At 37.1% G+C, this 22,253-nt stretch overlaps 1 protein-coding gene across 1 annotated transcript in view; it reads right to left on the reverse strand.

Annotated features, from left to right (window-relative positions):
• Positions 1 to 22,253, reverse strand: part of LOC131029584 (thioredoxin-like fold domain-containing protein MRL7, chloroplastic) — a 109,362-nt gene that overhangs the window by 34,307 nt on the left and 52,802 nt on the right. The gene's annotated exons all lie outside the window — the stretch shown is intronic.

Below are 22,253 nucleotides of genomic sequence, written 5' to 3' on the forward strand. Positions count from 1 at the left end.
AAATTGTTGAGTTTCCTTCAACTTATTTGGGGCTCCCACTTTGTATAAAGCCTTCGGAGAATTTCTGGATGAAGCTGGTTGATAGATTCAATTCTCAATTGGCTGGTTGGAAAGGAGCTATCCTTAGTCAAGCGGGCAAGGTAACGCTGCATAAAGCTACTCTTCAAAATTTGCCTATTTATGCCCTTAGTCTGTTTAAAATCCCCAGAAAGTTTGTGGAGGCTATTGAGAGAATTCAAAAAAAGTTCCTTTGGTCAGGAGTGGAAGACAAAAATAGAATACCCCTTATTGCTTGGAACAAAATTTGTACTCCTAAGGCTTTTGGGGGGTTGGGTTTAAGGAATATAATTTCTATGAATAATGCCTTGTTAGCTAAACAAATCTGGAGAAAGAAAGGGGAGGAAAGAGAATGGAATTTAATCTGGAAAAAGAAATATCTTTATATGCAACCATATGAGGAAGAATTTCTGGATAACTCTTTTTCTGTTGAAGGCTCTGCAATTTGGAATGCAATTCAAACGGCTAAAAGTTGGGCTGCTGCTAGAAGAATGTGGAAATTGGGGAATGGTAAAATTATTAGATTTTGGGAAGACATATGGCTCTTGGATAAATCTCTGGAGGATATTCGTATCCTTAAGGAATGGAAAGATTGGTTCAAAAATAGGTATGGTGGCTCTATTAGAGAAAATTGGAGAAACGTGAAGTGGATTGAGTTCAGCGAGCAATGTCCAGGATTAAAGTTTCTTGAGATTTTGCTTTCTTCTAAAATTTTTAGGGACAATAAGGATGATAGTTTGATTTGGAGGGAGACTTTAGATGGGAATTACTCTGTGTCTTCGGCGGTAGCTATCCACAACAAAGTTCCGGAAGAGATTCCTTTGTGGGCTAAAGTGTGGATAAAGAAGTTGATACCCAAAATTAATATCTTCTTCTGGATTTTTATCCAAAACAAGGTGCTGACTCTTGATAACCTCCAAAAGCGAGGATTTGTTTTTCCTAACAGGTTTTCTCTTTGTTGCAGGGAAGAGGAGTCTGCTTGTCACATCCTCTACCAGTGCACTTTCAGTCAGGAAATCTGGAATATTATTTTTAGTAGGTGGAAGCTGAGCTGGGTTTTCCCAAACTCTCTGGGGGAGTTCTGACAGCAATGGTACTGTCCTAATTCCAACCCTAAGAATGTTGAGTTGTGGAAACTTACTCTCCCTAATGTTATATGGAATATCTGGAAGAAGTGTAACAATAGGATTTTTAGGGATAAAAGTGCTAACCTTGAAGTTGTGGTGGATAAAATCTCTAGAGCGATATTTGAATGTTTAAATGGAACTGATCATGGTTTAGCTGCTAAAGAGGATTTTATTGACAGATGGAACCTCTCTAATATCAAATCTAGTAAGGATAAGGGCAGGGATGGTCTTGTGTGGTACTTTCCGTCTCAGGGATGGATTAAGGCCAACTTTGATGGGGCGTCTAAGGGGAACCCGGATAAAGCTGGTTATGGGGGCATTGTAAGGAATTTTGCTGGAAGTTGCCTTGTGGCAGTTGCTGGCCCTCTGGGTAATCAAACTAGTCATTATGCCGAAGCCTCTGCAGCTTTGAATACTTTGATTATTGCAAAAAATCTAAATCATGATAATTTATGGATGGAGGGAGACTCTCTAAACATTATTAAGTGCCTAAAGGGAGAAACTGAGCCATCGTGGTCTATAGAAAATATAATTTTTAAAGCTAGAGAAATTATAGCTAGCTTTAAATTTATTATAATTGAACATGCCTTTAGAGAAAAAAATTTGGTAGCAGATGGTTTGGCAAACCTAGGCGTAAATTCCGAAGCTCAAAGTATTTGGTATGGGGAAGGTAATATTAATTTTAATATTAAAGATCTTTTAAGAAATGATAGATTCATGGGGAACGATGGATCGCACAATCAATTATGAAAGTTTTAATGAGTAATCTTCACATTTATAGAAAGGTAATGATGACTTGGCAGAATGGCAGAATCCTAATCAAAGCTATTAATCTTTCGCACACTTTGTGGGTTAACATTTTCAAAATTTCGAGAGTCAATTGGAAGGAAGCTCCAAAATTGCATAAGAACAGACTTGGTATTATGAACTTAAAAATGGGGGGGATCTAAGGAGAGAGGAACCGAACATTTCCAAATGGAAGGAAATGCCAAAGGTATGGACTAAGCTGGAAAAAGGGTTCATGACGAATTTCATGGAGAAGCTGGTCGATTATGATAAAGGAAGAGTTAACCTAGTAGTCACCAAAGTCACTGAAAACTGGATTAACGGTTCATTCAAAATTCATGGTGTGAGGTTTAAGCTGGATGCGGACCTCATAGCGACAGTAACAGGTATGCCCCACTCAAGTCTTAATTTCTTTAGAGACTTGAAAGTTTCTAATAATGCGGTTAAGCTTTTTCCGTGCAAAGAGGAGAGGGCAAAAATTGGTAAAGCTACGGGGGGGTATTATGATGCTTCCAACATTAAGAAAATTTGGGGCTATGTGTTGAATGCTATTATGGAATACATTATTGTGGAGGGTCGTTTTACTAGGGTCCACACATACCATTTTGTGTTGTTAAATCATTTCAGGCATGAGAAGAGCATTTCCCTGCCCTACTACCTCTTCAAGTCTCTGTCGAGGTCTCTTAATAAGCATAGCAAGAACCCTACGACTCCGGTGCTTCATTGTGGCCTCATTTTGCTCATTTATGAGTACTGCAAAATCCTTGCTTTTCAGAAAATAAGAGATTGTTTGCGTCTCCGAGGAAAGGTAAGAGAAAGATGGACGAAGGCGGGCCTAGCAAGGAAGAGTCGACTCAGAGCAAAAAGAGCAAAAATGCTACTGGGTTGAAAATTCAAGAGGACAAGGATATTCAAAGGGAGACGGAGAATGACTCAGAGGATATCGGAAAAGATGGTAGTGAGATGGAAACTGATGAGACTGGTGGAGAGGAAAGCTGGAAAGAGGAGGAGGTGGGGGAAGAGGAAGGAGGAGCTGAGGATGTTTCCGCTCAAGATAGCCCTACCCACAGTGTTAGTTTAGGTACTGTCAATAGCCAGCCAGTGGAGGAGTAGGATAATAAGATTAATGAGGAAAAAGAAATGGATATGGAGTAGGAGAAGAATAAGGAATTTGAGCAGGAGATGGACAAGAAGAATCCGAGCAGGGATAAGGAGTATGCTGGAGAAGGGTTAATTCTAGATAATCTCAAAAACCTATCTGAGGCTAGAATGGGTTTTGACAGGTGGGCTTCTGAAGGAATAAAGAATCTAGAAAAAAATGGGAAGCAGTGGGAAGAGAAAAGGAAGAAAGATGATAGGGACCAGAAGCAGTGGAAGAAGGATATGGAGGAAAAAACTAAGAAGATGGAAGCTCAAATTGATAATCTGGAGGAAGGAAAAACTGCTATGAAAAACCTTTTGGTAATGATTCTGGATATCCTTACAGCTGTTACTAAGAACTTAGAGGAAATCTCTAAGGTCCTTGAGGGCTCCAGCACTCCCAAACCCGTCGTGGACCTTGATATTGATGAAGATGCATTTGAGACAGGGACTGTGGAAAGTGCTCCTGGTGGCGTGGCAAAGAGAACAAGGGCGAGCATGAAGAAAGTTGTTGTGGTCTCTTCTAAGGAAATCCCTAAACTTAGGGATAATATTAAAGAATTGCATGGGATTAGCAGAAATCTGGCTAATGCCCTGAAAAACATTAAGTAGTTTGTTTTCTGTCTTTTGTCTGTCTTGGTTGGACGTTGCTGGTTCTATGGGGCTTTTTTGGTGGTTTAGCTGTTTGTTCCTTCTTGTTTCTTAATGCTCTAATTTCTTAAGGATCTTTTGTAAAGGGTTTTGGGGTCCCTTCAAAACCTACTTTTACCGTAATCAAAAACTTTCACCTCCATGTCAATCACATACTGAAGATTAAAACATGTAAGAGGAGATTATCCAACATCGCCAAGCATGCTAATGAAACATCATAAATGGCACAATAAAACCTCAGTTACCAGTTCTTCCCTAAAATGCCCAGGTCCTGGTCCTGGTTCATGCTCGGTCCTGGACTGAGCCTGGTTCGACCTGGGTCCCACCCGGGTCATGCCTAGGCAGTTGGGTTCCCTATGGGTCTTGTCGTGGCAGGACCCATAGGGAACCCAGCCGCCTAGGCAGGACCCGGGTGGGACCCAGGTCGAACCAAGGAGGACCCAGGTGTAACGTCCTAGGGTTATTGTGACACTATCCAAACTTCACTGAGCTTTCAACACAGCAAACTACAACCAACAGATATTATTCCCCTTGGATTCACATAGCTAGATTGCAACTTAAATTAATTATAAAGGAACAGATAAATAAATGAGGACAACTTAACTATTTTATTATTATCTCTGGAATAACAGAATTACAACTATATGTTGCTCTGCAGATCCAAAGTTAGACCAAGTATGGAAACCTTTACAGTACTCTAAAAAATTGCAATGAGATGTATGAACAATAGATGACACACTCACAGAGTACTCGGCTAGTTTCAAAAACTCATCGTGTTTTTGAGCTCTACGAGTTTTTCTAACTTTAACTCGCAGAAAAAACTCGGCAAGTTTCTTTAAAAACTCGGTTAGACTAAAAAAAGAGGCCCAAACATGTCAAAAAATTATCAATTTTTGTTTTTTCAGGTCAGTTTCATTCTCTTCAACAGAATATACACATGAAATATAACATTTAAGTATAAGTGGCATTTCAATATGTCTTTTTCCTTTCTTATACTTTATGACACCCGACGCCTTTATAAAATAATAAAAGTATTTTTGGCCTCGCGGGGCGCTACCCCTCAACCCCGCCCTGTATCCCGACAGGGAGCGCGCAAGGGGCGTTGCCCCTTGACCCCAACTTGGGGGCGCTGCCCCCAAACTCCGGTTAACCTCTGAGTCTGATTATGCTCCAAGTCCATATAACAACATAATTAGCATTGAAGAAATCTTGGTATTATACATTTTAGAGTTGAAAGTTTGAAACCAAGATCTAGACCTATCTCTCTACCCCTCTTTTTCTCACTCTCAGACCCCAGCGAGGGGTGCTACTTTCAACCTAATTTTAATTTGCACATGCTTGGTGGCAAAGTTGGGGTGGAAATACCCCAAATCTCAAAAAATTTGCCCTCAGAATCTTATGTCAACCTTGTAGTTCATCCAGCTGTGAGCACAATTAGAGCTCGTTTGAAGCCATCGACACGAAGAAGAGGAGCAAGCTAGCTCAAAAACACCTCAATGACCTTGTCTTTGTGCAATATAATCTTCGATTGCGCGTAAGGAAGGTAGAGGAAGTAGCAAGTGGTCCACTTGACTTGGATGATATAGATCCTTACAATGATTGGACATCACAGGAGCAGCCTCCATTGTTTTCTGAGGATGACAACACTGATTTGGAGAGGCAAGCTATGGAGGAGGAAAGGGGTGGATTTGGTTTCACGCTGGATGACATTGAGGAGGAAGAGGATGAGGATGAGGAGTCATTGCCAATGCCACAAGCAGGTGGAGACATAGATTCATCCAAGATGGAGGATGAGCCAGCCATACCGAGCAAGGAGGCTCAGTCACGCCCACTACAGACTTCTAGGACTAGACCCTCTAGTTTTACCTAGAGCTGGGAAGAGGAAGTTGTAGTTGTAATTTGTAATGATGTATTTACTTTTGGTTTTACAAAAACTATTTACTATTTTGCTTCCAGCCATCAGCATTCCTCATGAGGATGCGATTTTGTAGATACTTTGCATTTAAATATATCTAGAATCAGCTTGTTTCTTTTGTGTATCATTTATTGACTCATTGGATGCATCTTCTCATTAAATTTTACAAAAAAAATGCATTTTTAATTAAAATTAAGCGTGTTTTTACGTTGCCGAGTTTTTCGCCGAGTTTTTCCGAGTTTTTCCCGAGTTTTCCCCGAGTTTTTTTCCCAAGGACTTGGCAAGTCGAGCCGAGTCGCGAGTAGTTCAACTATGGTATGAACAATCTCCTAGCTGAGCTGGATGATACCTTGTATGGATTCCCTGATCTGAAATATTTTCTACTGTCCTTAGTTGCCTAGCTGAGTGTAAACAAGGGGTTATTGAATGTGCTTGCCTCAAGTATGAGGGTCATGATTTTTCTTTGGGTGTGGTGCTAGATAGATTTGATAGGCCAACCTTATGAAACTGGTTTCTCTCATTCAAAACAACTAGTCTAAAGTTGGCTAGATTGTTCATGGACTGGGAACTGTGAACATATATAATTTTGATGTTTGAAGTTTGAACATATATATAATATATATATATAAAAAAAAAATTAAAAATATATATATATATATGTACGGACGAACCCGTACCCATACCCAAGAAAAAAAAATTGCCGAATCCGCGAATACGTACCCGAATCCGAACCTGAATCCGAACTGGAACCGATAACTTAGAATAAAACATACACCCAGAATTGGAAAGAACACACCAAACACACACATTTAAAGAGATCACAAGCACCCTTTGGATATACAATCCACCGGTAACTTAGAATAAAACATACACCCAAGATTGGAAAGAACACACCAAACACACATATTTAAAGAGATCACAAGCACCCTTTGGATATACAATCCAAGGTACCAAAAAGGAAGAGGGTGTTGCCCTAGACACTGTCAACGGAGTCTCATCACAAGTGCCAACTTATATAAGCACAATACAGTCTTGTATATGAAAGTACTTTTGCTTGTTCAAGAATGTAAATTTCTGGCTTTACATGCCAAAAAATTCAACTCTTTCATTGGAACAAGTCATCATTTTTTCTTTTCTAAAAATACGCTTAAATCTCACACAATAGGTAAAAACAAATAGCATATTCAAGCTTCTCTGGTGTTCATTTTCGCAATCAAGAGGCCCACGAGAAGTGATTTGAAATATTGAAGAGTATTACCATTTCTGTTTCTGCATACTAAAGCCTTCACACAATCTGTCAATTTCAGTTTAAAAAATCAGGGAAATAAAACAAGATTTGATCTATGTAGATCAAACGGATGGCAAAATGTTAATGTAAAGGAGGGGGAAAATTCAAAAGTTGACCAAACTTATTAAAAAAGGGACAACAAACACCTTTGAAATTATATTTAATAAGCAAATTGAGAATAACAGCAAAGATGAAAAATAATTTAGCAGTAAAAATTTAAAACTGAAAAGTATACAGCTTGAAGAAATGTCATAATTCAAACTGGTTTATAGATTTATATAATAAAATATATGACAGGAGTTATAGTGAAAAATTTGGCAAAACAAATTTACCAGCCCATAAATCTACAATATTTATTGAAATTTGTTCTAATCTTGGGATATTAATGTCCCACTAGAGCTATTTCTTAAAAACTCATGTTAGGCATGGTGGGAATCATGTATGACGCAATCTGTGTGTCATGTTGAGCATGTGATGTATTGAAGCATATTCTCTACGTCTTAACCACATGTTCAACGTGAGTCCTATTGCTTGATTAATTTAATCTGCATGCAGACTTCATGCAATGGGTCAGACTGATCACATAATTTTAAAGCCAAATTGTCCACTCTTACATGGAAGCATTGCGTACACAGATCTTCTGCTGCGATCTGGGGAAATCACTGCCATTTTGGCTTCAATGTTTCTGAAACACTTTTAATAATCCAAGTAAACAAATATGATCCCTCAAATTTTCTCTTTATTATGAATCTGTACATATGAGTGGATTGCTTTAAGTAGTAAGAAATCTTTCTCTTTTGTGTAAGTATTAAATTTTTTTTATTCATGTCCTTTTGGTGTTTTAGTTTTTAAAATTATAGATGTTTGTATTACTCCTATCAACATACCTAACACATATTTAAATGGTACAATTACTAATAAATAATAAATAAACTATAGTTTTGTGGAAGGACGGGATGGACAGAATGGAACGGCAGGAGGAAGCTTTAATTTGGTGGGAAGGGCTCAAGGATTTCGTCCTAGAAAAGGAGATAGAATGACAGATGCTGTGGGAGGAGAAGAAGAAGCAGTGTGGACAAGGGTCATGCTTCAAGCCTGAATATTACTGGGAGAATGGCCTAGGGAAGCCATGAAGCAAGGGTCCGGAGGTTTCAATGAAAGAACGGGATGGTGCAGAACTGTGTTTGCCTCTTGCCCAATTTTTGTAAATTTGATATAAAAATTATTTCTGGAAGTAAATTAAAGCTTTTTTGTTTAATGTATTACATTTGAATGCCAATTTTGTTTCATGGCCTTGGCCACAAGGGATAGGAGTTTACAGTTACTTTTGTGAACAATGATTATATCATTCGAGGATGGGAAGTGAATGATTGTAGTGGGAGGTCTCTGGTTTAGTCATGGTAGTTGTTGGACAGATTTAGTTTTTGAAGCACTATGTAATACTTTACTTTTGAAATATTAATAAAATAAAAAATTACTGACCAAAAAATAAATAAATAAACTATAGTAATAATATATTTTTTAGTTACAATTTTAAATTTAATATCTATTTTATTTATTATTTTCATTATCAAATTAAAATTCTTGATTAAAAATCTTGACCATTTACAAATACCAATGGCATTTAAATGAAATTATGCAATTGGTACAAATATTCGATAGAACGACCAATGGCATTTTAATAAAAATACTGATTATCACCTGAAAAAATTACAAAACTGACCTAATAACCAAAATGAACTCATTATAAACAGTAGCAAGCAAAATAATGAAACTGTTATTAACCCTAAGAAGGATAAAAAACTAACATGTTTGGTGGAGAACTCGGCTTGATAGCGCAAGACGAAGTTAAGGGTGACCTTGGTGGGAAAAGCCTTGCTACATTGATTTTAAAATGAAAGAAAACAGAAAAAAAAATGTTAACGGCTATGTACAGATTTCAAAATGACTTTACCTCAAGACTCTGCACAAACTGTGTCATGCTCTCACCAATGCCAATAAGAAAAATGGGCAGAGTTTGCAGGAAAAGTGTACTAAGTGTTAATACAGCTATTTTTTTTTAAATGAGATGAACAAAAACCAGTCCCTGTAGTAAATGAAAATTGGATATAAAAATACCAGGGGCTTCATCACCAACACCAAGGCAAGTGAGGCATTTAGGTGCTGGTGGATAGAACAACGCAGTCCAACGCATTTACCACCAATTTCTGAAGATGTGGACATAATGCTATGAGTTTTTGAAGCTTTTCATCAGTCAAATTTTCAATACTAGAAAAAGAGCATGTTTTAAGGGACAAGAAAGCCCCAAAGTTAGTGGGTATTTCTGTAAATGTAAAACCTGCAAGCTCCAAATCCACGAGGGAGTGACAATAAAAAACAGAAGGTGGTATACGAATTTCCATTCTATTAAAGCCAATGACAAGCCCCACATGTTTAACTCCTTTAGCAGCCGCACAGTCAATCCATTTTGCAATATTCTCAACATAACTCTTCTCAATGAATGCCCAAAACAAAACCTAAAACTTTTGAGCTCAGTAGAATAGCAGAGAAGAATATCATCAACTGTATGTTTTAGGTATCCTAAGCATTCACTTTGCACTCTGCCTGATTAATGTATTCAAATGAAATGATAGCAATCTTGTCTGCCAATAGTGAAACGATTTTTTTATGAATAATTACAATCTCATCTGCCAGCAGTGAAAAGATTTTTTATGGATTGTTATCTTATCTGTCAGCAGTGAAAAAAAAATTTGATTGCCTAAAAGTTGTTTGGTAGATTTCTTGGCACCTGAAAATTGCATCTGAAAATGGTTTCACGATAGACTAAGGTTGTTTTGAGGCGTGAGACAGGTTTGGTGGCAAATTGTGGACTGGCAAGTCCACAATAAAAGCCTATTGGCTAATTAATGCTCTCAATTCTAAAAGAAGCAGATGCATCATGTGAAATGACTTTACAAAGTTCAAAAGTTCATGCAAAGAAAAACAATGGATGGTTGCTGGGGATTTCAAAACTCTATTGTCTCCAAATGAATAGAAAAGTGGTATAACTGAGTTCTTCAACAATATGGAGGATCTTGCTAAATTTTTATGAGAATGTGACCTTATGGATTAGATTTGAGAAGATCCAAATTTACCTAGTTGAACAAGCATTACGGAGATAAACTCATCCAAGTGAAGCTTGATAGATTTTTGGCCTCCATAAATTGGGTTTACTCCCAGAGTTGTTGCCTATTTTCTCTTCCAAGGATTGCTTCCAATCATAACCTCTTAAACATGAAGACTAGTTGTACATTGGAGAGATATCCTTTCAGATTTGAAAATGTGGTTTCTTTACCAAGATCTGAAAGTCAAAATCAAAGAATGGTTGAAGATAGAAGTTATTGAGCCAACCATGTTCATAATTTCAAAAAAAAAACTAAAAATCATCAATGTCGATCTTAAAAAATGGAACAAGGAGACATTTGGTAATATAATCATCCAAAAGAATGCTATTAAAGCTAAGCTTGAGGAATTAGACAAAGAAATTCATATCAATGACATGAATTGAGATTTATATAACAAAAAAAATTCTATTGAAATCCTTTAACTCCCTTGTTGCCAAAGAGGTATTTTGGAGGCATAAATCAAGAGCCTTATGGCTGTTAGAGGATGATACGAACACAAAGTTCTTAAGCTTCACTACACTCAAACACAAAAGGGATAACTGCATAAAGGAGATTGCTATAATTGATGGGCGCATAGTTACAAATAAATTTGGGATTCATAATGAGGCCTCCTTTTTCTTTAAATCACCACTAATCTAGGTCTAGAAGCCAAGTTGCTAAAGGCCATCCCTTTTGTTTCCTCCCCATTTGGTGATGAGTATTTTTGGGTTTGTTAGTAAGCATGAAGTTAAGGAAGTAGACTTCTTTAATAGAGGAAAAGCCCCTAGCCTAGACGAGTTTCTGCTGGCAACTTTCAGCACTTTTGGTATATCATCCACAAGGGGGTCACTAATGCTACACAAAAAAAGTTCTCCTGTAGTAAGCTTCTCAAAGATATTGATAACACTTTCTTGGTTTAGGAATCCAAAAATCTTGGTGCCAAAGAGTTCAACAACTTCCACCCCATTAGCCTTCGTAATTTTATCTACAAGATTTTCACTAAAACCCTGGCTTTGAGAATCCAACCTCTACTTCCTTCTCTCTTTTCTATCCAGAAAATTGGGTTTGTTTTTGGAAGACATTCTAGACTATTATTTCAGTTCATTAAGTTCTGCATTCAATGAACAAAAGTATGGTGCTCAAGTTAGACATGAATAAAGCCCACAACTAGGTTTCATGGGCTTTTCTAAACAAAGTTATTGAGAAATTTGGCTTCCATAAAAAAATCAAGGATCTTATCTTTGTGTGCATTTCCACCTTTATGTTCTCTATGTTAATCAATGGATGTCCAACTAGTTTTTTTTGCCAATAAGCAAGGTTTGAAACACAGGGACCCATTGTCTTCATATCTCTTTGTTATCATGGCAGAGGAATTGGAAAAGACCATCTACAAGAGACTCTTAGGGGTGATATTCGCAAGGGCTTTAAACCCTCTACTTTTGTTATTTCAATCTCGCACCAACAATTCATGGATGACATCATCTTTCTAGGAGAGGATTCAATTAATGAAGCTAAGCAATGGAGATTCCTATTAAAAAAATATGCTAAAATTTCGGGCCAATGAGTCAACTTTGACAAGAGTGTTCTATTTTTCTTCAATCCTCCCATAAAGAGACAAGAAACAATCACAAGTATTCTTGGTTGCCTAATAAAAAATACACCCTCGATTTACCTAGGCATGCCTCTTTTTGCAAGAAGAATGATTTATAATCCACAAACGCTGTAATGTCCCCAAATTTTTGTAAAGTGTCTTGATTGAATTAATTGATTAAGTTGTCCAAAAATTAAATTCAATTCTTAAGGATGACTTTAATTAATTAATTTAATTATTAAATAAAGTGAAAATATTAAAATAAAATTTTAAGTCACTTTATCAAATAATGTTTTCCAATTATGTCAAATATTTAAGTCAACCTAATCTTCTAGATGTTTCTTGGAGCTCTTATTTGTGAAGTCTACTTTGGAGACAAATATGCAAAGGTTTCTTATAGGATTCAAAACAATATGGATATATTGCCAGATGACTTGTTTTAATGATTACTGCATTTCTGGGTATTTTTACAAGGGAAATATATTTTATTGGCGTTGGAGTTTATTAAGTCACTCTTCGGCAATAGTTCACTCTCCTATAGTTGTTGTATATTTTATATTGGCCGATATATTAATGTTGGTGTGAAATATATTAGTCTGGTCATGGTTTAATGATATTGGGGTTATTGTGGTGAAGTTGTGATTTAGATTATCGGCGGCACCTATCTATTTAATTCATCAAGGGCTTCATTATTTCTAATGTTTGAATATTTCTACAGTGACTTTAATATTGGCAATAGATATTAGGAAATTGGGGGTTATTAATATTGTGAGAACAGATTCAAATAAAAGGATAATACTATGGTTTGAGCCATATAACTATTGAGGAATATAACTGATTTATATTTCATCGAGTTGTTTCAGTTGGTAGGCTGTAAGCTATTGAACAGAATCTCCAATATGACAGGCACATGTGATGTGCATCTAGCAACTACCATCATCCTTTCACGAAACAGCGGTTGTAACCACAGAAACTGATTGGAAAAGTGAGTCAGGCTTTTGCCTGCTGTTATTGGCTTGAGAAGATTGAAGAAGGTGAATCTCAGTCTGCTCCTATATCACTATTAGGAAAGCCGTAAGAAAGAATTGGTGCTCTGGCAAATTGTTCCTGAGGTCGGGTTTCAATTTGATATTGTTAAAGCGCTTTACAATGCTGAAGCATAGATTTGTAGTTCAGGCTCAGGCTGAAGGCATAGCTACATAGCAGATTACAAGACTGGGAAAACTCTGAGAGTCCTATGTGGGTTCCATCAGCATATCGTGATGTTTTCTGAAGGGCGCTAAGACTGATTCTAAATTGTTTTAGTGTAAAGGTCAGATCTTTCATTGAAATTCTGCATGTCCTTTCCGTTAATAATTTGTGCAGTTACATTCTCATACACTTATTGTCTGCTTGTGGATTCACTGCTTGCCCATCATTAATTGAATGAAACAAGTTATTATCTACACAAACTGTTTATGAAAACTCTTTGTAAATACATTGCAAAAGTCTGGTAGAAATCAGTTAGGGATATTTCAGTGATATCAGAGCCTAAAATCTGCCAACCTGTGGGGGCAATTGATGATCAAAAGAGAACAGAGGTACTACCAGAGAGAAAAGAGGAAGGGTACCAGTATGGGTGACACAGGTGGAAACGAAGCAAAGGCCTTCTTTAGGAGGTCTGAAGAGCTTCACATCAGCATGTCTGAAACATTGAAGGAAGTGGCCCAACTGTTGAGAGGTTTCGATTGGTATCAAAATTTTGATAAACCTACAAATGACAAGGACGAAGGACAACCTGATCGAGCTAATGAGATGGACCGACTTCATGCTGAATACGATGCTTTGAGTGCAGCAATCCGTGATAACATGACCTTCACTGAATACTACGGACTGAAAACAAAAGGAGGGCATAGGAGGAAGAGGTATTGTCTTAAAGACAGGCTGGATGGAGAGACTGATATGAATGAGAAGAGTAAAGAGCAGAAGCCAGAACAAACATTCTTGAATGAAGAAAACTCAGAAATTACCATTGAAGAAAATGCTGTCCCGGAGTTTGCCAAACCAGCATTGATGGATCAGCTATGTGGAGAAATTCAGTCATCCATGGAAGCCATAATGCATGAGGATAATAGTGGTATGAAGTCTTCTATTGTTGACACTCAAGATTTGAGGGAAGAGCCTCTTATGATAATCGAGCACAAGGAGCACTCAGATTTGCATGGACATGAGAAGGCGCATATAGATTTCAGCTACATGCAAGGTATGACAGCTAAGGCAGCTAGAAGAACATGTGACTTTCAATTGGACACACCTCATAGACTAGCACTTATAAAGAAGCAACCTTTCTTGGAAGAAGACATGGAGATGGAGCATACAAGCGATGAGCCTCTTGAGATGAGGAAGCAAGAAGAACATATAGATGTGTGTAAACTAGAAAAGAGATATGATTTGAAAACTTTCGTTGGGATATCTAGTTTTCATCATGAGGTTCATGAGTTTCCTCTTTTAGAGAACCCATTGAAGTTTTGAATCATAGACGAAGTTGGGATAGTTGAGCATACGCTTAGTGGACCAGCCACTAATGACATGTCTTTATGTGCAAATGAAGACATCCATGATCCAGATTTGATTGTGACACCTACTTCTTTTGGGTATGCAGTTGTCCTAATGTTAGGACTTGAGTCAAATAACATGGATACTTTAATGGTGGGTAATTGTCCTACTTGGCTGGTTATAGCATCTTCAGAATTGCCATGGCTTACATCAGCTGGTTGGTTGTGTTGGTGTGTGTAGGATCATGATTACATTGTTGACATTTGGCATGAGATGGATACTAAATGATTACATGGTCTTGGGGAAATCATTGACATCATCTTAGGCCTGATTTTCAGTAGGTATGGTGCTGGCCTGATTTATAAGATGGACTGGTATGCTTCTCGAATCTCTATGCACATGTGAAGACTACTTTTCACATCATTTTTTTAATCTACTAGTTTAGATGGAGGATTGTTGATGTATTCATAGCAAAAGACATCTATCTCTTTACATTCAGCTTGGATGGTAGATGGATTTAGGATCCAGGCATTGGTGTGTTGTATGCATTGTTACACATGGATCTTGATGAGTTGCTTCACAATTTATGGCATAGTTGTGTGTATATCAGAGTAGTGCAGCGGAGTTTGGGTAAGGCCAAGGATTGTATTGGCAAGTTTGCTGATGTCATTCCGAGGATCTTTTAGCTTGTGTCCAGGAGAGTTAAGGAGGTAATACTTGCAATCATGGTTCAGCATAGAGTCTTCAACAGGTATTCATACCAGCCTCCACAATTGGTTTGGGATCCTAGTGGTGCAGCAGAGAGTTGCTTGAGGGCAAGCAATGTTTGGGCCGGGAAGACTGTAATGTCCCCAAATTTGTATAAAGTGGCTTAATTGAATTGAATGATAAAGTTGTCCAAAAATGAATTTTAATTCTAAAGGATGAATTTAATTATTAAATAAAGTGAAAATATTGAAATATTATTTTAAGTCACTTTATTAAATAATGTTTTCCAATTATGTCAAATATTTAAGTCGGCCTAATCTTCTAGATGTTTCCTGGACCTCTTTATAAGGAGGCTGGCTGGGCGAAGTAAAGCATGCTTTGGATTTAATAAAACAGTTTATGATTTCTGGTGACAAAAACCTTCAAGAGTTGACAAAAGGGTTGGACGAAAACCTGACTCTTCTTGGGAGTGGATTCATGACAGAGTTCACAGCTGGACCAAATTTGTGAAGTCTCCTTTCGAGACAAATTTGCAAAGGTTTCTTATAGGATTCAAAAAATATGGATATATTGCCAGATGACTTGTTTTAATGATTATTGCATTTCTGGATATTTTAACAAGACAATTATATTTTATTGGCGTTGGAGTCTATTAAGTCACTCTTTGGCAATAGTTCGCACTCCTATAGTTGTCGTATATTTTATATTTGCCAATATATTAATGTTGGTGTGAAATATATTAGTCTGGCCGTGGTTTAATGATATTGGGGTTATTGCGGTAAAGTTGTGATTTCGATTATCGGCGGCACCTATCTAATTAATTCATCAGGGGCTTCATTGTTTCTAATGTTTGAAGATTTATGCAGTGACTTTAATATTGGCAATAGATATTAGGAAATTGGGGCTTATTACTATTGTGAGAACTGATTCAAATAAAAGGATAATACTATGGTTCAAGCCATATAACTATTAAGGAATATAACCAGTTTATATTTCATCGAGCTGTTGCAGTTGGTAGGCCATAAGCTATTGAACAGTGTCTCCAAACTGACAGGCACATGTGATGTGCATCTGGCAACTACCATCATCCTTTCACGAAGCAGCGGTTGTAACCACAGAAAGTGGTTGGAGAAGTGAGTCAGGCTTTTGCCTGCTGTTATTGGCTTGAGAAGGATTGAAGAAGGTGAATCTTAGTCTGCTCCTATATCACTATCAGGAAAGCTGTAGGAAAGAATTGCTGCTCTGGCAAATCATTCCTGAGGTTGGGTTCCAGTCTGATATTGCTGAAGTGCTTTACAACGCTGAAGAATAGATTTGTCATTCAGGCTCAGGCTGAAGGCATAGCTACATATCAGATTACAAGACAAAACTCTGAGAGTCCTATGTGGGTTCCATCAGCATATCATGATATTTTCTGAAGGGTGCAGAGACTGATTCTGAATTGTTTTAATGTAAAGGTCAGATCTTTTATTGAAATTCTGCTTGTCCTTTCCATTAATAATTTCTGCAGTTACATTCTCAGACTCTTTTTTATCTGCTTGTGGATTCATTGCTTGGACATCATTAATTGAATGAAACAAGTTATTATCATTTACACAAACTGTTTAACAAAACTCTTTGAGAATACATTGCAGAAGTCTGGTAGAAATCAGTTAGGGATATTTCAAACTCCCTTTTGACTAAGTTCCAAATAATTAGCAGGGTAGAAAAGCTATTTGCTGAGTCAAGTAGGGAAATTATTGCTCCTTAAATGCTCTCTACAAAGCATTCCCATCTAACTTCTCTCACTATCCAAGATTCCTCATACTGTGGCTAACAAAATTGAGTCGATTCAATATCAATTCCTCCAGTTTGGTGTTGATAAAAAATAGAGAACAGCTCCTGTTTCCTAGGATAAGGTTTGTATGTCCAAGTTCTAGGGTGGTTTCAGCTTGAGGAAACTAAGGCCCCTCAATAAAGCCCCCATTGCCAAGGTTGGCTAAAGATTGCTGAAAGAAAACCTTTGGACTAGTATTTTGTTAGCGTTTTATTTAGCACCTTTTGATGTAACACAAAACAGAACAGCATGTATAGTAAATTGTTCTTCTTCAATTGGAAGGGAAACCTCCCTTTAACTTAGAATTTTAAAGGCTTTCAAGTATGCATGGTAAAAAAACTAAATTAAAACCGTCAAGACCACAAGGCATTTTCAGCACATTTGCACCAGAAAAGAAATAACCTATCTATTGAAAAAAATAAACTATTGTAACTAGGACTCTTATGATTTTTAATTGAATCTAAAGATCAATAATCATTAGTTCAAACTTCAAACAAGATTTGAATCAAGTACACAATTATTAAATACAAAATTGTAATATTTTTTTCAATAGTAATTGCAACACAAAGCTTACAAAAACTATCAAATTGTATTTAACATAAAATAATTCAGATATTATGAGTGCGGCCCCTATGCTGCTATTAACTGAAAAAAAAAAAATAATAATTCAGATATTAACAACTAGGACGTACTAACAAACAAGCAAGCTTGACAATTACAATTGATCATCTAAGTGCAAAAAGGGATTTATTTATAATATTTACAAAGTGTCCATGAAAACAAATAAAAGAATATTAACAACTACTTCTATCCCAAGAATAGCTTTATATGAATGCAAAGCTTTATTATGAATTAACCCTAGCCACTCAAAATCAATCTAAGACATGCAATATATCAACTCAACTAATAGTTGAGTTTATTACAAAATTAAATGGAAACATTATTGAAAGCTTTTTTTTAATGCATGGGAGGAAATCTAAGAATAGATTTGCCTTGAGAAAAGAAGATCCCAAAATAGATTTTCCTGAATTTAATTGACTAGACTAAAAATAGGGATGGCTAAAAATGCTACTCAACCTCTGCATTAGAATTTCCTAGTGATGAAATCTTCTACAAACTTTTAAAGAATCGATCTTAACTTTCCCTAGCATTGGCACTGGCACTAGCACTAGCACTGAATCTAAGTGCACAATCTACGCTTGAAGAATCAACTCTACATTAAACCAGTTTCTTAATTTTCTCTGAATCTTTCTCTACTTTCTTAAAATGGACCATGATCGCTGACAAAATATACACCCTATCTACTTGCTGATCCCTATCGAATTTTTTGTTCACCAACTACTAAAATTCGTCTTGAACTTCATCCAAGTAACAAATGAATTCCTCATCATTAGTATATTTACATAGAATTTGTACTACAGTACTACAAACCCCAAAACGAAATTTTCAACTTGGAACAATTTGTTTTTCCAGTCAATAAAAATATATGAAACCTCATCTGAAATCTTCATGAGGAAGAAGTACTGTGCCAGGGGATGAAGGTATATCTTGATTTAGAGACAATATCTTAGGCTCAGATTGCATCGAGGAGTACACAACACAAAACCCTTAGGAGAGAGTCTCCAACTGAAGATAAGGGATAGGGGTCAATGTTGGTTGTTCATATTGAATAGGTGTAATGATGTCAATCCTCTTGTTTTGAATCTACCTAAAAACTCGACTTTGGATTGCTCTCTACACTTTCCTTCTCCTTTTTCTTGGTATCTTTTTCGTTCCCTTTTATCTTTATTACTAGTTTTGAAAGAGGTGGAAGTCTATTTCTAGTAGTGGCTCTATTGTTGGGGTCTCCTCCTTTGGTGTCATTGATTTCCTTGTCATTTTGGAACCCAAAAAGAACCTACTATGCTTAAGAACTACATTGGCTCTTTCCTATTCAAAACCATCTCTTTGCTTGACCAATTGACTAGAGCCAGATGTTACTACTCTATTTTGTTTCTCATGAATTGTGGCGATAAGACATCATCACATCATCTGAAATGCCTTCCACGTCCTCCAATAGAAAATCAGCAATTTTGCAAACTTTTAGGCAACTAAAATCCCTTCTCCACACCTCAAATTCATCTACACAATTTGCCCAATAATCTTCAATCCTTGGAATGTGCATAAACTTGTTTCCCAAACTTGACCTCATTATGCCCTTTGTGTCATAAGTGCACTTTTCATTAAGATATTTGAAGTTGAATCCGGCCATTACCTCATTTGATAAATTTAAAATCCACTACCATTTTGCATTTGTAGATTCTCAACTTGAACGAAAATCCAACTCCAAGCTTTACCTCCCTCATAAGAAAATTTATTACAAAAACTTGCCAAAGATAATCCACGAAAATAACCTCATCACTTGGGTACCTAGCTAACAAGTATGGATGAGATGTGAATCCCTACGCCCAAATATGCTGTAATATCCCTCTTAATGTTTTCCCAATTTTTTCCACAATTACATTCAACACACCACTTGTTATGGTTAGGAAATGAAAACCAAATGCTGCTAAAAGTAACCCTCCACTTTCTGTTCACCGAGAGCCCAATTTGGGAGGGTGAGAGCATACAATTGCGAGGGGATCGTTACATGCCAATAACTGAAGATGATTACAATCTTCGAGCGGCAAGCCAACCCCTTCCACTTATACAGCGGGCTATTGAAAACTATGCAATCACCTGGCGGTAAACCAGCCAAGGACAAGCCAAAGAACTGAAGAATGCAATCACTCAACCGCTTGTGCAACGGAAGGACTAGAAATAGAAATTAATATCAGCTCCACCGCTTATTCAGCGGGAGGACAAAATAACAAACTCAAGATAGGCGGCCAAGCCAGCCTCTTCCACTTATGTAGTGGGAGCCAACTAAGAAATCTGAAAGATAGTTGTAAGTACTACTAACCAGCTTTACAAATTCATTATAGGCGGCTGAGCCAACCTCTTCCACTTATGCAGTGGGATAGCAGAAAGCCAAAATGTTGTTGTTAGTACTACTAACCAGCATTACAATAAATATGAAATTTGATAGCCAAGTGCTGATTATGAGTTGACAACTGCAACAACACCTCCAATCATCATCTAACCACCCAATCTACTCACACTCTCAAAAGCACACCCAATGACCAACTTTCGAAAATCTGATATTTATGACAGCAAGCTGGAAATGCATAACCAGCAACACCAAAAACAGAAAAACCAACTGAATCATCCATTCCCAATAAGCTCTATCTATTCCTCTGAGTGAGAAATAATCTCTCCGCAGCTAGGTGCTATATCTCAAGCACGAAACTGGCATAGGCTAGGAAGCTCGCAGCTTCGAAGCACAAATCTGGCACCATTCCGGCAGCATTTCGTTATACAAATTTTCATGGATACCAAATGAGAGCCCAAGGCCTGTATTTATAGCTTTTTGCCAGCCAAATTCAAATTCAAATGCTCTCCAAATGCGCCCAAACCAAATGCCATTCCATTTCATCCACGTTTGGCATTGCATTTCATTTCATTTCCTTGCACAAGTTCGCCCAGCTCAAATTCACCCAAAATCGCCCTTTTTAAAAAATACAAGTGTCATAAAATAAGGTGTAAAGTGGGCGCCCAACTATGACTTCCAAATAAAAAATATTACTAAGGCTATATGCTTAGAAAATCGCCCCATTTGCCTTGAGTTATAATTTAATTATTAACACCATGACGACCCCCTTGAAGTCATATGCAAATTTTGCCCAAATAGACTTAGGATAAAATTAATATTTTCTCCCCTCCTAAGTCGTCCATCCATAAAATAATCAAATATTAATATCTCATGCCTAAGGTATTAATATATTAAAAATACCTTCTCAAATACTGATTATTGCCAAATTGAGTCGGAGACTGAAGTGCTCAAAATCACCAAAACTGAACTGAGTTGGAGCTCTGAACTGAACTACTAAAAATAGTCATCTGAGTGAATACAGGATCCTACCAAAATAATACTGCCAAAAATAGCCACTGAGCTGAGTTGCAAAATCCTTGCCAAAAATAGTACTTACTATAAATAGCATACAGCAAAAATAGTAAGTGTTTCCAAAGTGATTTTTACCACATTCTGAGCAGTTGCCAAATTTACTAAAAATAGTAAGTCCCGAAAAGGTCCTCAGATTGGTTTGCATGTTATACCATCGCAGAGCTCTCAAAAAACCCAAAAAAACCCAGAGAACTCAACTGCTTTTGCCTCCACTTACTAAAAATAGTAAGTTGGTCAAACTCCATAACTTGCTATGCATGTACCCTCACTGCGAAGCTTTCTGAAAACCCAGAAGGAATCCAGAATCCAAACTGACAAATTCCAACATGTAAGCCTTCAAAACTGCAGAAACATTCTCCCAGAGGTAGGAAACCCTAATTTCTGCTTCCAACTAGCCTATGGGTCTCTGGAATAGGCTAACGGCCCCCAAAACAAACTAGAGCGGAAAAGGGGACATTACATATGCCCAGTCAAAAATGACCACTCTCACCTTTTTGGAAATCCTTAGGTGTATCTGATTTTCCATCTCCCAAACTAAATGCATGAGAAAAGCATCATTCACTCTCCTATGATGCTTCAGGGATTTAGAATACTCCAATTGTGGCAATTGCCTATATATGTGATTATATTGACATGACCCAATGATGTTTAATCGTACGAATGTGCCATTATGAGCCATCAAATACACAAGGTATGATGTCATATGAAACTCAAATTTGCCCAAATTTTGTCAGCTTCTTATGCAAGCAATCACTAACCAGGGCAAGCCCAATCAAACTGCTCACTAACGTTGAATAGGGTGCTTATGAGGTAGATCATCCGCAGCTTAAAAGTGCAAGCTTCCTCTTGATCTATGACTTAGTTAAGAAAAGTGATTGTTGCGAACTCATCTCTGAATCCTCCTCATCCCAAATTCTTTGGCAGAACTATTTTCTTCTTTTTCAGCCAACACTTGGCTACTTGCTTTTGACATTCAACCAAGTGTTTGTCCCGAGCCTTTTTGCACTCAAGATCTACTTCAAGTGACTCCTTGTATGGAATTATGGAGAAGGCGAGCTCAATATCATCAAATTTGGGAATGCATAGCACACACTCATCACTAGATATTATCTCTCTCTTTTTGAGATGTGAGTTCTTTATATAAGCCAAAACAAATTCTAAGCTTTGTATTGAAATTAGAAATGAGCCCACCTAAACAACGCCACAATCCATTAATTTCTTCACCACTATGCTTCCTTCTTTGATTTTTTCTTCAAGATCAGATTCTTCTAGTGAAACGTGACATAAGTCAATTTCCTACACACTGTAATATTCATGAGCAAGGAGTGAAGCTATCCTCAAAGTGAGTGTTAAATAGTGTACTTTGGAGAATGCAGAATTGTCGCTTTACACTTCTTTTGACATCATGCTGATTTAAGGCAAAAATTTACCCCTTTCACAAATTTGAGGAAGAT

This window comes from Cryptomeria japonica, chromosome 3 (assembly GCF_030272615.1).
Source record: "Cryptomeria japonica chromosome 3, Sugi_1.0, whole genome shotgun sequence".
In the NCBI taxonomy this organism is placed as follows: domain Eukaryota; kingdom Viridiplantae; phylum Streptophyta; class Pinopsida; order Cupressales; family Cupressaceae; genus Cryptomeria; species Cryptomeria japonica.